Source organism: Moschus berezovskii, chromosome 20 (assembly GCF_049115385.1).
Source record: "Moschus berezovskii isolate FMDL1 chromosome 20, NW_MosBer_1.0, whole genome shotgun sequence".
NCBI lineage: Eukaryota > Metazoa > Chordata > Mammalia > Artiodactyla > Moschidae > Moschus > Moschus berezovskii.
In genome coordinates, this window is record NC_142479.1 from 26063609 (window position 1) to 26078979 (window position 15371).

Sequence of the window (15371 nt, forward strand, 5' to 3'; positions counted from 1 at the left end):
CTGTGTTACAACCAGGTAACCACAGGCACCTCCCTTCCCCTTCCAGGGGCTCATGACTTGTCTTTGTAAGTTAAGATTAGGCTACAGGTGGCTCAGACAGTAAAGAATCTGCCTGCAGTGCAGGAGACCCAGGTTCGATCCCTGGGTCAGGAAGATCCCCTGGAGGAGGGCATGCCAACCCACTCCAGTATTCTTGCCTAGAGAATCCCATGGACAGAAGAGCCTGGCGGGCTATGGTCCATGGGAGCCCAAAGAGTCAGACAGGACTGAGTGACTAACACTTCACACATGACCTCCCAGCTCTGACATTCTAAGGAATGTCATCTTCTTCAAGGAATGGGATAGGATGGGTTTTGGGGAGAAGTTACCGACTTTACTGCATCAAACATGGTTTTTTAACATTAAGAGACAGAAACATAACAGGGTGTGTTCATTCAATTAAAATTCAACATGTATTGAATAACTACTCCCTGCCAGACCATGGCATGTGCTGAGGATACAGAAATACTTTGTAAACACTGTCCTTTACCCTGGCCCATATGTAAAGGGAAAGACAGATATGACACGAAACTATCACAACGACAGCAGCTGATAGCTCACATGGAACCCACCCTTGCCAGAAATTGTTCTGAGCACTTGAAACTTTTCACTCATTTTAATCTTCCCAACAAACTAGGAGGTGAGTATTATTTTTATCCCTACTTTACAAGTGAGTAAACTGAGGTACAAAGAAGGGTGCATGCTGAAGAGGTATTGAGAGCATTGATAATGCATGAATAGAGCATATTTTTAAAAAAAGATTTCTTTGATGTGGATCCTTTTTAAAGCCTTTATTGAATCAGTTGCAATATTGCTTCTGCATATAAATATTGCTATTTATGTGTTGGTTTTTTGGCTGTGAGTCATGCGGAATCTCGGCTGCCTGACCCAGGACGGAACCCACACCCCCAGCATTGGAAGGTGAAGTCTCAACCACTGGAGCTCCAGGGAAGTCCCAAATGGTGCTTATTGACAGGGCCTAAGATGTCAAGATGAGGATAGGCTGTCATCCTGCACTGTTAACAGCTGATTTTGTCCCCCTGAAAGTGAAAGTGTTGCTCAGTCGTGTCCAACTCTTTGCGACCCCATGGACTGTAGCGCGCCAGGTTCCTCTGTCCATGGGATTTCCCAGGCAAGAATAATGGAGTGGGTTGCCACATTTCCTTCTCCAGGGGATCTTCCTGACCCAGGGGTCAAACCCACATCTCCTGCATTGCAGGCAGATTCTTTACCATCTGAGCCACCAGGGCAGCCACTGGTTATTCCTTACCTGACCCTTCTGTCACTTGGGATCAGCAACACACGTCCAGCTGGAGGAAGGGGTTTTCTGCAGTGAGCAGGGAAGGCATTAGGGTTTTGAAACTGAAAATCTGTAGCCGTCAAGTCACATGGAATAAACTGGGTGAATTACAGCCAGTTTCCTGTCCACTGAGAAGGGAAGTAAGAAGAGGAAAGAGGCAAGCATGGATGCTCTGGGAAGTCGAGCACTAGCCCCTGCACCCACCTGAGACAGACGTGCGGTGGGTCCTGGGGATCAGACCTCTCCCTGGGCCGTGACGTGGTGAAAGCAAGGGTGCCCTGTGCTTGAGGGCAATTGGAAGGAGATGGGCTCTTAGCTCTGCAAGAGCTGACCACCGTGGCCAGCACGGTGCACAGAGCAGAATGAATGTCCATCTTCCTAGGAGTAGGATAGAAGGAATAAGAGGATCACTGGACACAGGGCCTTCTAGAGTGGGAACCAGAGAAAATGCTGCCTCAGGACCAAGTGAGGAGTGGATGTCTTGTGGCTGCTGAAGAGAGGCGGTGGGGTATAGAGGCCAGGATGGGGGCACCTCCGAGGCAGGGGGTTCTGTCTGCTTTGCTCATTGCTCCATCCCGAGGTAACAACAATCCACCAACGTTCGTTAAATGAAGGAACGAACCATCTAGATGGCTGCCTCTAGAATCAAGCTGTTGGGTTTCATACCTCGGCTCTGCCTTTTACTCCCTGTGTCATCCTTGCATACGTCTCTTCCCTTCTCTGTGTCTCACCTGTAAAATGGGGATAAAAATAGTGCAGATCAATACTGATCTAAGACAAAGAGAGAGAATGCCTCTGAAGCACTGTTGGGTGCAGCACATGGACTCAGGAGGATTTGCTCTGAGTAATAGCGGCCCCTGCCTCCATCCTTGCCCTGCACCTTATACTGCCCTCAACTCCAACACCACCCTGAGCTTAGACACAACCTTGAAGGAAAGATGAGGACTCTGGTATTGGCTAAGATCAAGTTCAAACCATCACGATATAATAGAGACTCCTAATACTCCTAAAGACATGAAGTTAAGTGTTTTAATTTGAAACAGTTATTTTTCTTGCACAATGAATTTTGTAGCCTGATAATCATATTCAAGATAAATGCAAGCCTGTGAAGAATCAGGTGTCCCTCCGAGAGCCTGGCTAGCATTTAAATTAAATTTGCTTTCTTCCTTGCAGATATGTTGACTCACAGAACAACCTTACTTGTCTTTCTAGAAAAAGCCCAGTCCTTCAGGTGAGTTATTGTTTGCAAGTGCTGCTAACAGAAACTAACTTTAAGGCAAAGAGGTCAAGTCTAGGAAACAGAACTCTGTCCTTCCTTGCAAAAGCACTGGACTTTCCTGACGAAATTCAGTATCAAGGGTTTTATTTCTTGTTAAGATATGTTCCCCTGAAGGTGAGTGATAAATATTATCATCAATTTTTTGTTAAAAAAACCCTATCTGTATTTAACCTGACTTCCCACTTATCTAAAGGCCAATAAGTGACTGTCTGTCTTATTTTCCCAAGTTGTATGCATTTTTAATACCGAAAGCCTCATATCCTGGGAAACCTTCTCAGTTCCAGGCAAACAAAAATTCTCTAAATGTCCCAGATAATCTGTAAATGCCAATGACAAACCAGGGAGACTTGTCAGCCCAAGGAAGTGTCTGCAGTTGTTGTTGTTGTTAATGAGCAAGAAAATTTACTCATTTCAAACCAGAAGAGCTCACCTCAGGGAGGAAAATCAAAACTGATCCCCTGGGGGCAATTTCCACTCTGCTGACTATCGGTAAGCCTGGCCCTGGAGACCCTGCAAAGGGGGATACAGCCTGCCTGCCTCGATAATAAGGAAATGGGATGCAGACAGAAGACCACGTCAAATGGAGGCCACCAGACAATGCTGCAAACCCTCGCCTTGGCATTCTTCCTGTCAAGTCCCTCACTTTTGCTCAGACTCTCAATCCCTCCATGAACCCAGCCACAGTGCAGGGCAGTTTCCATGTCTCCAACCAGCCACAGCGCAGGGCGGTTTCCACATCTCCAAGTCACCATCCAGTCCGTCTGCCTGTGCAGAGCCCTGGGGTTCGTCCACAAGCAAGAGGAACCCAGGCACGGTGGTTCCCCTCAGGACACACGGAGTGGCTGCCCCAAGCCTCTGTGTGTGTCTCTCCCTCAGACCAAGTGTCTCTTGCTGTTTCTCTGGCATCCTCAGACCTGACGGAATTAGTCCACTGCTTGCAGAGCGAGCTTCTGGTCACAGAGAATGTGGCACAGCCTGTTTCTGCACATCATGGGGGAGAGTGAGGACCCATCTGGACTGTGGGTGTTTGGCTCCGAGGTTGGATTCCTGAGGCCACAGGGCTCCTTCCATGAGTCAGGGTCTCTCGTGAAATTGCAGTCGAGATGTTGGTGGGGCTGCATCACCTGAAGGCTTGACTGGGGCTGGAGGTCTTTGACTGCTTTCAAGACAGCTCATCACATGGCTGTTGACTGGAGGCCTCAGTTCCTCACCATAGCACCTCTTGATGGGGCTGCCTGGGTGTCTTTATGAGATGAGAGCGTCCCCCAAAGTCAGTGACCCAAGAGACAGAAAGCAAGAGGGAAGCCATGGAATGCCCACACACCCCTCCCCACTGCCTTTTAAAAAATATTTATTTACTTATTTGGCTTTGATGGGTCTTAGTTGCGGCATGCAGGTTCAGTTGCCCCGTGGCTTGTGGGATCTTAATTCACTGACCAGGCATCAGAACCTGCATCCCCTGCATTGCAAGGCAGATTCTGAACAGCTGGACCACCAGGGAAGTCCCCACAGTGCCTTCTAAGACCCAATCATGGGCTTCCCTGGTGGCTCAGTGGTAAAGAATCCACCTGCCAATGCAAGCGACATGGGTTCAATCCCTGATCCGGGAAGATCCCACATGCTGCGGAGCAGCTAAACGTGTGCCCTGCAATTATTGATTCTGTGCCCAGAGCCCAAGAACTGCAATTATGGAAGTCCATGTGCTCCAGGCTCTGCAGCAAGAGAAGCCACCAAAATGAGAAGCCTGCATATTGTAGCTAGAGAGTAGCCCCTGCTCACAGAAACTAGAGGAAAGCCCACATAACAAGGAAGACCCAGAGCAATCAAAAATAAAATAAAATAAATTTTTTAAAGACCCAATCATGCACCATCATTTCCTCCACATTCATTTGCTAGAAGAAAGCCATCAAGTCCAGCCTCACTCAAGGGGAGGGGGAGATCGGGAGGAAAAAATATCAAAGGATTTGTGCACATAGTTAAAAATCACTGTTTCCCTAAACATTAAAGGACCATGGATGAATTCCCACAAAAGTTGGTTTTGGTAGTCACATGGAAGGAAAAGCACAGATTTCAAGTCAAATTTGAGGTTGATCCAAGGCTTTGCTTCTTTTCGGTTTGTGGGATTTGGGGCAAAATGATCATCTCTAAACTTTAGTGTCTTCCTTTATAAAATGAAGATAATAGTAATTCTCTCACTGACTTACTATAATAATTAAATGAGATGACCTACCGAGGCACAGATTCAAATTGTACAGGGTACTATGCTCTTATAAATTGACACGGCGCTCTTTAAGGAAAGAGAAGGCAAAGTTACAATTAGATGTTAGGTGTAAAATGAACATTTATTTAGACTTAGAAATGATCAAAAAGTAACACATTTTCAAAGCTGATAAATACTACAACTATCAAAAAACCTAGAAAAATGACAACTAAAAAATTCAGTTACCTAAGCATACCTCTTTAAAATATCATCTTTCCTACATTTGGACTGCACATTTTTTGACCACTTCTCAACATGACAAAGATTTTGTAATATTTTCCATAGTCTGGAGAGAAAGATAATCAGTCTTTGATTCAGCCTTACAATTCATTATTAGTAATATTAGGCACTTCTTCAGGGTTGTTGTCAAGTGTGGAAAACTTCTATCATGTGTCTCTTATAGAGGTGCTTGCTGCTACTGCTGCTAAGTCGCTTCAGTCATGTCCTGCTGCTGCTAAGTCCCCCATCCCTGGGATTCTCCAGGCAAGAACACTGGAGTGGGTTGCCATTTCCTTCTCCAATGCATGAAAATGAAAAGTGAAAGTGAAGTCGCTCAGTCGTGCCCGACCCTTAGCGACCCCATGGACTGCAGCCTACCAGGCTCCTCCATCCATGGGATTTTCCAGGCAAGAGTACTGGAGTGGGTTGCCATTGCCTTCTCTTATAGAGGTGCTCAGGGCACGTCAAAGCATCTTGTGTAATGAATTGATGGCACCTGTCACCCAGGACCATTAGAGGGGTCTGCACAAGGGAGGGGCTTAAAGCACCAGCCTCGCTGTTTATCTTCCCCTGGAAGCAGGTGTGCGTGTGGCAGGGAGGCTGGCACATACTAGGTGCTCAGGAAATGGGAAAAGCGTGGAGACAACCGTCATTCTCTTTCTCCATTGCCCCAGGCAAAGCCAGAGACTCCTCATCTTGATTGCATCTTCTTTCTTCTGCAGGCGCTCCTCCAGGGCCCCTCAGAAGGCAGGGACACAAACACAGCCCTTGTTATGATGGAGTGGAATGAACACTGGGCTCAGAATGGAAAGACCTGGGTCTGAGTCCTGACTGTATCACTTACCAGCTGAGAAATTACCCAACCTCTCTGTGTGTCATTCTCCTCATCTCTAGGGTGAACGCTGCTATGCCAGCTCCGTGGGTTGTTGCAGAGATTAATGGCAGGCTATAAGAAAAAGGGCTTTGTAAATTGTAAGCAACTTCACTAAGGTAAAGTGCTTATTTTGATGTCTGGAAGTTACTGAGGAGCCAGTTTGGACACTATCCAATGTGTCAAAATCTTGAATTCTTTGTTCTCTGTGGTCGCAAGGAGCTGGAAATTCAAAATGGACTTTCATCAAATTTGTCACAAAGACCAGGATAGCAAAACAGTCCACTCTTTCCATAGAAGGGTTTTGAGTCCCAGCTAGCGCCGTAATCTGTGCTAGAGATGAGAGTTCAAAGACAGACAAGGCACACTCCTGGCCCTTTGTGGATGGGTAGATGGAATCCCAGACAGACATCTGCAGGTTACAGCCTCAGCCTCGCTGTGTCTCAGAGCCTCCTTCTGCCAAGGGGTGTGGCTAAATGCCCAAAGGGCGTGGGAACTGATGGGTGGACGCTTGCAGATCGCGGAGAATCCTTGCGCAGGTGTCCCACAGAACCATTAGAGAGTTGCAGGGAGGCCCTGCCGAGACTGACTGTTCTTGGGGGAATTTTCAGGAAGCTTTGAAGTGCCGCCAGGGCAAGGGAGGCTGCCCCATCCTGGAGGTGCATTCACTTGTAATTTACTCCTCCACGTGGGCTCTGGAGCGCCAGTCTCATAAATACATCACCCACGCAGCCCTGCCCTGTGTAAAGGAAGATGGACAGAGGTGGGGGGGGGCAGAGAAAGAGGAATCCCTAAATTAAGAAGGTCCCTGGGAGTCGCTGGCCTACAGACACGAGCGATCCCCCTGAGTCTCTCTCCTTGAAGCAGAAATATTTCCAACTAAGATCACAGACTCCCTTGTCATAAAATCAATGAAACCACAAGGGAAAATGACCTCTCGCTTGACTGCACCAGAGATATCTCAAACGGAGTCATTTCCCCTCCTGCAGAAGCAAGGGTGTTGGGGCTCGGAACTGGCATCCAGGCTCTGCTGTGGAGAATTTGAGGTGAAAAGGCAATCAGGTAGATTGGGAGCTTACTTACTTGTTTTACTTGCTGTGTTTTAGGATGGTTTCTGAGCAACCCCTTCAGGGGAGACTTTTTCCTGGGGTCAGACCTGGGTCCAAGCTCCAGCTCCTCTAATTTCTGGCTGGGTGTCTTTGGGCAAAGTGGAATCTCATCCCGGTTTCCTCATCTAGTAAAAAAAAAAAACAAAGAGGATGATACTGTAAGATCTCCCTGCTCCACAGCAGAGGTGACAAGGCCAAGAGGTAAGTCTATGCAAATGCCTTTAAAGCACCAAGTTCTTGATAATTAACAGGTTTTATTATTAAAAGGTAAAAGCTAGACTTCCCTGGTGGTCCAGTGGATAGAAATCTTCCTTGCAAGGCAGGGGACATGGGTTCAATCCCTGGTGGGGGAACTAAGATCCCACATTCCTCGGAGAAATTAAGCCCACACGCCACAACTAGAGAGTCCATGTGCCACAATGAAAGATCCTGCATGATGTAACAAAAATCTTGCATGCTGCAACTAAGACCTAACACAGCCAAATAAATAAATATTAAAAAAAAAAAAAAAAAAAGACAGAAGCACCAAATCCTGACAGTGTCCCTGGTAGAACTTCCTATGCTGCAAGGGACAGAGAACCTGTCTCAAACTAGCTCAAACCACTTGGAGCTATTACAACTTCTGCAACTGAAAAGGGCTGGATAGGATTGATTCAGGTGAAGATTACATTCAAGCAATGTCACCAAGGACCAGCTCTTCCCCATCCCCGCAGGGACTGCAAACCTCACATCTTAACAGGATGTCATCCAGAGGAAGGGAGGTCCTTTGTCCACTAACTTCGAAGTGAGAGGCTCTTCTCTTTCCAAACTCTGCACACGGATCAAATTTCATCAGCTGTCTTTACACTGTCGTCGTTCAGTCACTAAGTCGTGTCTGACTCTTTTTGACCCCCTGGACTACAGCACACCAGGCTTCCCTGCCTTTCACTATCCTCCAGAGTTTGCTCAAAGTCATGTCCACTGAGTCAGTCACGCCATCCAACCATCTCATCCTGTCGCCCCTTCTCCTCCCACCTCAGTCTTTCCCAGCATCAGGTCTTTTCTCTTTACATAGCGAGGGGATAAAACACACCGATCGGCTGAAGAAGATCAAGGCCCATTCCTAGATGTGAGTGGCAGGACCACAATGCCAACCAAACCACATTTGAAGGAGTTATTTTATCAGAAGTAAAACGAGTGGATGCTGAGTTGTAAAAACAGCATCAATCCAGTACAGTCCATGCTCTTCAACTACTCAATAGCCACACTCACCTATATCCCCATAAATATATCTTCAAAAATACCCACTCTCTACATAAACACAAGCAACCTCTTTTCCTAAAAGGACGAGGCACAGTTTCACCCAGTCTGGTTCTCTGGAACAGAACCTTGCAAATGGAACTCTTTTGGTCCTATGTGGTCCAGTGAGGCGAAAAGGTTGTATTTAGCCACTGTTATGCACTCCGTAAACTGTAATGGAGAGAGAACAGAGTAATCACAGTAAAAAGTCTCATTTGGAAAAGAAAAGAACAAGAAACAACTCTCAGTGGTCACTGTCCTTGCATAACCCACGTCATATTGCACAGAAACCATATGGATGTCCTGCCCTGAGAACAAGTATGTATCTGCCCCAGGTCTGCCCTGTGGAAGGCTCCCCTTTGCCCTTTGCCCTCTGTGACTCCTGCCTGTCACTTTGGAAAAGCCTCTTCTGTGAATTGTCCTTTATGGACCATATGATGTGTGCATCGTGAAGGACGCCCCTTTGGGGGACTGTGCTGTTTTAGCAGCCCTCTTGCTGTGATGTGAATTTGGGGCCTGGAGATCCTTCTCACAGACCATTGTGGGACAGGTTTGAGGTTTCTTTGCCAAAATGATGCCCTTAAAAAGTTAATGGTCTGAAACCTATAAGACTCTGATGAAAGAAATTGAAGATGACATAAACAGATGTATGGATGTGAGAGTTGGACTGTGAAGAAAGCTGATCGCTGAAGAATTGATGCTTTTGAACTGTGGTGTTGGAGAAGACTCTTGAGAGTCCCTTGGACTGCAAGGAGATCCAACCAGTCCATCCTAAAGGAGATCAGTCCTGGATGTTCATTGGAAGGACTGATGCTAAAGCTGAAACTCCAATACTTTGGCCGCCTCATGGGAAGAGTTGACTCATTGGAAAAGACTCTGATGCTGGGAGGGATTGGGGGCAGGAGGAGAGGGGGATGACAGAAGATGAGATGGTTGGATGCCATCACCGACTTGATGGACATGGGTTTGAGTGAACTCCAGGAGTTGGTGATGGTCAGGGAAGCCTGGTGTGTTGCAGTCCATGAAGTCGTGAAGAGTCGGATACGACTGAGTGAACTGAACCAACCCAAGGCAATCTATAGATTCAATACAATATCTGTCAAATTATAGTGGCATTTTATGTTTTATTCTAAAATGTTTCTTTTTACATTTAGATTTGTTAAGTCATATGAATAAATTTTTCTGTATTATGAGGTAGGAGTTTGAGATTCATTTTTTCCCATATGCATAGCCCATTGAAAATGAATTAGATTGCAAATTTGGCCTAATCCAGACACTAAATCCTTTCTGAACAATTCTCACAGAATCCTAGTTGAAATGAACCAATTAATGAATCATTTAAAATTAATTGGATGAATCATTTTTTGCACATCTCATATTTGCTAGTTTAGCTAAGTTAGTAAGGGAAGACCCTTCAGAACTGACAAATTTGAGCTCAAATCTGATAAATGAAAGGATGCCAGCCACGAGCAGAGTTGGGGAAGAAAATTCCAGGAAGAAGAAACAAGTCGGTAGGTAAAACTTGATACATTCAAGGAATGAGAAGGCCAGTGGGGCTGAAGTGTGATGCTGCAGAGAATCGCAGGGGCTCACTCTTTCAAATGTGAGGTCAAAGGAAAAAGAAGCAGACTGTGGTCACCACGAGACAGTGGAGCAATGCCTGAGGTTCTGAGGGAAGTTCTCTCTATCTAGAGTGAGGGCGCAGGGACTTCCCTGCGGGTCCAGTGGCTAAGACTCCTCACTCCCGATGCAGGGTCCTGGGTTCCATTCCTGGTCAGGGATCTAGATCCCGCATGCCGCAACTAAGGGTTCAAAAGCTGCAGCTAAAGATCCCGCATGCTGCAACTGAGACCCAGTGCAGCCAAATAAAAATGGAAGAAAGGAGAAGAAAGGAAAAACGACGGAGGGCACAATGAAAATATTTCAGACTCATGAGAACTCAGAAATTTTACCTATAAAGCAAGTTCTCTTAGGTTCTTTATATCACAGTCTACTCCAACAGGCAAGGACAAGAAAAGGACAACAGCGGCTGACCTGGGAAGACCACATGGACCACACCACTGTGACGGCAGTGTGATTTCCCTGGAAAACACTCTCCAGGCCCCAGCCGCTTTGGAAGAGGTTTGTATTTTCAGCTTCCGCCTGTCCCCCTTCCAGTCCGTGTTCCACAGTGTCACTCAAGCAAACTTGATCGAGTTTTAACATCTATCAGTTTAAACATCCTCCAATCATTCCCCATAAGTTTCAGAATAAAATCCAACTTTCAGTGTGATAGGAAAGTCCCTTGTTATTGACCCCTGCCCATCACTCACACTCTGGAAGGCTGCTCATACCCTCTAATCCAGGCGTCGGTCATCCACACACTTCTTACAACTCTCTGCCACTTTGCAGCCTTCATGCCTGCTCCTCTCTCTCTGCAAGGAAACCCTTCTTCCCCTCCTTTCCCTGGTAGATTCTTCGTTGGTATTCGGGGAAACTTCCTTCACCACCTTGTGTTCCCCTCCTCCCACCACTGGTTCAAGTCCCCTTGGTTTTACCCCCGGGATTTCTCTGCGTTACTTAACCTCTAGTACCAATCTGCCTGTTGAATTCTTTGTTTATTTACTCTTCTCCTCACTATATGATAATCTCCTTGAGAGTAGGAGATTATTTTAATCATTACGGAAGTTTCTCTGATGGCTTCTCTGTAGTTAGCCTGCTTAGGTTAAAATTTCTGCTGCAAGACAGCAAGATCAGACTTATGGACAGGGGTGGGGAGGAGGAAGGAGAGGGTGGGATGAATGGAGAGAGTAGTGTGGAAACATATCCCTTCTCCAGGGGATCTTCCGAACCCAAGGATCGAACTCAGGTCTCCCACGTTGCAGGCGGATTCTTTACCAGCTGAGCCATAAGGGAAGCCCAAGAATACTGGAGTGGGTAGCCTATCCCTTCTCCAGCAGGTCTTCCTGACCCAGGAATCGAACCGGGGTCTCCTGCATTGCAGGCAGATACTTTACCAACTGAGCTATGAGGGAAGCCCCAATATATATGCTGCTGCTGCTGCTGCGTCACTTCAGTTGTGTCCGACTCTGTGTGACCCCATAGACGGAAGCCCACCAGGCTCCCCTGTCCCTGGGATTCTCCAGGCAAGAACACTGGAGTGGGTTGCCATTTCCTTCTCCAATGTGGTAAAGTGAAAAGTGAAAGTGAAGTCGCTCAGTCGTGTCTGACCCGTAGCAACCCCACGGACTGCAGCCCACCAGGCTCCTCCATCCATGGGGTTTTCTAGGCAAGAGTACTGGAGTGGCTTGCTATTGCCTTCTCTGCAATATATATGCTACTGTTTGTCAAATGGAGAGGCAATGGGAATTTGCGGTATGACTCCAGGAACTCAAATGAGGCTCTGTTACAACCTAGAGGGGCGGGAAGGGGTGGGAGGTGGGAGGGAGGTTCAAGTGAGAGGGGACAGATGTATGCCTATGGCTGATTCATGCTGATGTATAGCAGAAACCAACACAATACTGTAAATCCATTATCCTTCCATTAAAAATAAATTTAAAAAATTCTTACGGCTGTGTTGTCTTGGGAACCCTGAGTCTGTTTCCTCACTTGCCAATAGATGTAGTATCTTTATCTGCAAACAGGAGGTGCTCAGTAGGGTGTGCGGAATGAATCCAGACAGATGGGCAGAGTTCCAGGGTGGGCACCTCTCGGCAGGGGAGGGTGACTCACTCCAGTCAATTTTGATTCCTCCCCTCCCTTCCAAGGAGGAGGGCTCAACTTCCTCTCAAGGACCGTTATGCCTTGTGAGGACTGTGAGGAAAATCTGAAAAATGCAGGCTCTGTTCTTGTTCACCCTTATCCATGGGTTGACCTAAGGAATTCAGGATATTTCAGAGGGCAGAAATTTCCCAAACGCGTCACTGTCTGACCATTCTTAAGAGGCTGTCTATCTAAGGTGTTACTTTGGGATTCAAATTTCCCAAGATGTGGACGTCTTAATGAGAGGCTGCTGGGAGGAAGTGAAGGGATTGAGTACCTATGCTACAGATGGTAAAACCTCACGTTGTCTTCAAACTCCTCAGAGCCCAGGAACTCACATAAGTTGTCAGGAATCTACCGAGAAGAGGTCCCTGGCTCCCAGGTGCCCCCTCTCCTCCAGCTAAATGATTCTTCTCTTTTTGTTCTTATGGCGGGGGCAACATCCCCATGGGGCCTTTCTACTTTGAATGAGTTTCTAGAAGCAAGAGAGAGTTGACCCTTCTCAGTGTAGTCACAAGATATGAAGCAGAGTCAAGAATGGATTGCATGGACGTCTCTGCTGATCCAGTGGCTAAGCCTCTGGGCTCCCAATGCAGGGGGCCTGGGTTCGATCCCTGGTCAGGGAGCTAGATCCCACATGCTACAACTAAGAGCTCATGTGCTGCAACTAAAGCTTCCGCACGCCACAACTAAGGTGCAATGCAGAAAAAAAAAAAAGGATTGTGAATTGGTACATGAAGATTCATATGAAGATTATTCACAACAGTCCCAAAGTAGAAATCACCAGAATACCCATCAGTGAATGAACGGATACATAAAAGCAGAAAAAGGAATGAAGTACTGACCCATGCTTCAACATGGAGGACGCTTGAGGGCCTCATGCTAAGTGAAAGAAGCCAGACACAAAAGACTACATGTTATATGATTCCCCTTATGTGAAATGTCCAGAGTAGGTTAATCTGTAGAGACAGAAAGTAGGTTAATGATTGCTTAGGCCTGGGGGAAGGGGTGGACGTTGGGAGCAATGATGAGTGGCTGAGGGGTTCTTTGGGAGGTGATGAAAATGTTCTAATATCGATTGTAGTGAAGGTCGCACAACTCTGTGAATAGACTGAAAACCATTGAATTGTGAACTTTAAATATGTGAACTGTATCTTAATAAGTGAAAGTGTTAGTCATTCAGTCTTGTCTGACTCTTTGCGACTCCATGGGTCGTAGCCCGCCAGGCTCCTCTATCCGTGGAATTCTTTAGGGAAGAATACTGGAGTGGGTTGCCATTCCCTTCTCCAGGGGGTCTTCCTGATCCAGGGATTGAACTCAGGTCTCCTGCACTGCAGGCAGATTCTTTACCGTCTGAGCCACCAGGAAAGTCTGTATCTCAGTAAAGCTGTTAAAGAGATGTGGATCTCGGGAAAGAAACGAATGGCTTCTGTCACCTATGTGCTCTTCCATGTATTGACTCCTGCAAGCAGTCATTTTGTAGGGAAAGAAACAAGATCCTAACGGTGGGTTTGAGACAGATTGCTGACCATCAGTTCTTCCTTTCCCCGCTCAGCAGACAACAGTCAAGTATCAGAGTGGGCTGCAGCTGGGTAGTCTTTAACACTCACTTTTGCATTCTGAGTTTCTCCTTTTCCTTCCTTCTTTCTTCTTCTCTTCAGGGACCCCACTGTCTTGCAAGGGGACGAGGTGGACCACAGCTTAGATCACAGAACTGGGACAGCCAGTCTGTCTGGAAAGGGCATTGAGTACAACACTGATTCAGGGAACTTCAAGTGCATGTGGATTCAAGATGGTCCTTCAGCTTTTCTCTACTCAAGATGCTGTAAAGGTGGTCCCTGACTGTAGAAAGCTTGTGGTCAAGCAGGGAGATTGGCCAGTTTGTGTCGAAAAAGAGCTCAGAATGCAGGTAAAATTCCTGCCTTCTTCTGGATGAGATATTAAACTTGAGGCAGCCCACAGGAGGTTAGTTATGGCCAGGAGGTACAGCACTAATCTTTTCATGTTTGTTCAACATGGAAAACTTGATTTTCTTACAAATGAACACTATTTTCTGTCAAATTGTACAATGAGATTGTGCACCTCAAAGCAATGTTGATCCAGTTTACTTTAAAAGCTAGGAGACATAGGGGAAAGCGGCATTCAACCCAAGGAAAGCCACAGAGTATTCCAAACTGCTGGAGTATTCCAGAAGTTTGCCTTGATTCCATAAGAGGTATGACAGGGCAGGAAAAGCTGGATGCATGCAATGACATGGAGCAAACCAGGGAGTTGAGTTAACCATTAGGGCTTTGGACCCCAAAGACCATGTCACACTACAGACGTTGAGATTGTGCTGTAATACTTGCTGACTTGTTTCATGTTGCTTTCATATCCCTTGAAGTATGCCAGCCAAAATTCTAGTATTTGACATAGCTGAGAGAGCCAGCGATTACCTACTTATTTCCTAAAGTCCCTTCTGATTAAGATTGCTAGGTAAAATACAGGAAGGGCTTCTCTGGTGGCTCAGACAATAAAGAATAAGCCTGCAACGCAGGACACCTGGGTTCAATCCCTGGGTCAGGAAGAGCCTCTGGAGAAAGGAATGGCAACCCACTTCAATCTTCTTGCCTGAAAAATCCTGTGTCGGGGGTGTTTTTTGCCTTTTAAACCTGATTGTTCTTATTTTTTAACTTCTCATTTTGCATTGGGATACAGCTGATTAATAGGGCTTCCCTGGTGGCTCAGATGATAAAGAACCCACCTGGAATGCAGGAGACTTGGGTTCAGAGAAAGGAATGGCTACCCACTTCAATATTCTTGCCTGAAAATCCCAGCCTGTGGGGTTGCAAAGAACTGACAACTGAGCAACTAACACTTACTTACTTAAATTAAAGGCAATCCAGTTAAATTTGAATTTCAGAGAAACGAGTAATTTTTTAGTGTGTTTCCATGCAATATTTGTTGATCTGAAATTCAAGATTAACTGGGAGTCTTCTATTTTTGTCTGCTAAATCTGGCAACCTTACCTGATTCCCTTCTAGTCACCAAAAAAATGATAAATGCAGCCCCACTTCAGGGCTAATATTTTGTGATGTGCGCCATCTAGTGGTTACACGAACACAGAGGAAACCAGGAACCGTCTCTTAAGAAACAACTTGAAAACTGCAAACCAGAAAGCTGAAGAGAAACAACTAGGCTTTAATTTTTTTAATTCTTAAAAAAAGTTTTTTTACTTACTTCTTTGGGTGTGGTGTCTGTGATCAGGTCAACCCCTTAAAATGTCCAGCAAATAT